Raw genomic sequence first — 1014 nt, 5'->3', positions numbered from 1 at the left:
CGAAGGGAGTAGCACAGTCTGCAAGCATATATAGAGAGAGACGTGTAGTGCGATAGTATACAGTAAAATTTGTGCTATATGCACCTACTTACAAAATGCATACAGATACACAAGGTTTCCAAACTTTCCCTCTTACATACTTAATTAAGGACGCTAATAATTCCCGAACGTTCAGGATTTATCATTTGCGTCCCAAAAATAATGAGATCACCTTACGAAACTAAATTATACTCCTACTAAAAGCCACGACGCTCGCACGAGCGCTTGTGGCGCACCACGAGTGCCCTGGTGCGCGGCCGTTTCCCAGCGCGCCGACACAACACCTCTTCCTCAGCCTCGCAACTTGAGAGGTGCTGATTGGCGGCTTGTCAACGGGCAAGCGCGATCTCACCGGTGTGGTGATCCGGCGCCAACAGGTACTCCTCCTCGCTGGAAGCGTGCACCCGGTCCACGTACCGCCAAGCGTAGATGAGGCGCTTGGGCCCGACTGCACTCAGGGCTTTGGCACGGGCGTCCTCCGCCACCCTCACGGTCCTTGCACGAGCCTTCTGCCAAAGAGCCAATTGCCTGACTCTCTCGGACGCGACATCGACCTGCCAGGCAGCTTGACCCGTGGCGTGCTTCTCTTCCTCGGCCTTCTTCTCTGCCTCTATTTTGGTTTTCTCTGCCGGCGGCAAAGCCTCCCACATGGCGACATCCATTTCTTTCCAAAGCTCCCCAAGGCTGGGGGGCTCAGCGGGCGGCGCGGTGTTCTCCTTGTAGCGGGGAGCCGATGCAAACTCCGACGCGCGTGCTGGCAAGATTGGGAACGCCGACGTGTCCACCTCGACGCGTCATGGCGAGGAGTGGAACACCGACGCGTCCTCCTCGACTAGTGGCGGCGAGGAACGGAATGGCGATGCGTGACCGTCCAGGCGGTGCAGCGAGGGGCGCCTAGGGCTTGGGAGGGGCGATGCCATGGTGGTCAACGTGAGAGGGAGGGGGAGGAGATAGTGATGAACGTGAGCGTTCTTC

The sequence above is a fragment of the Triticum dicoccoides genome, chromosome 1A (genome assembly GCF_002162155.2).
Source record: "Triticum dicoccoides isolate Atlit2015 ecotype Zavitan chromosome 1A, WEW_v2.0, whole genome shotgun sequence".
NCBI lineage: Eukaryota > Viridiplantae > Streptophyta > Magnoliopsida > Poales > Poaceae > Triticum > Triticum dicoccoides.
Note: the sequence above shows the minus strand (reverse complement) of the source record.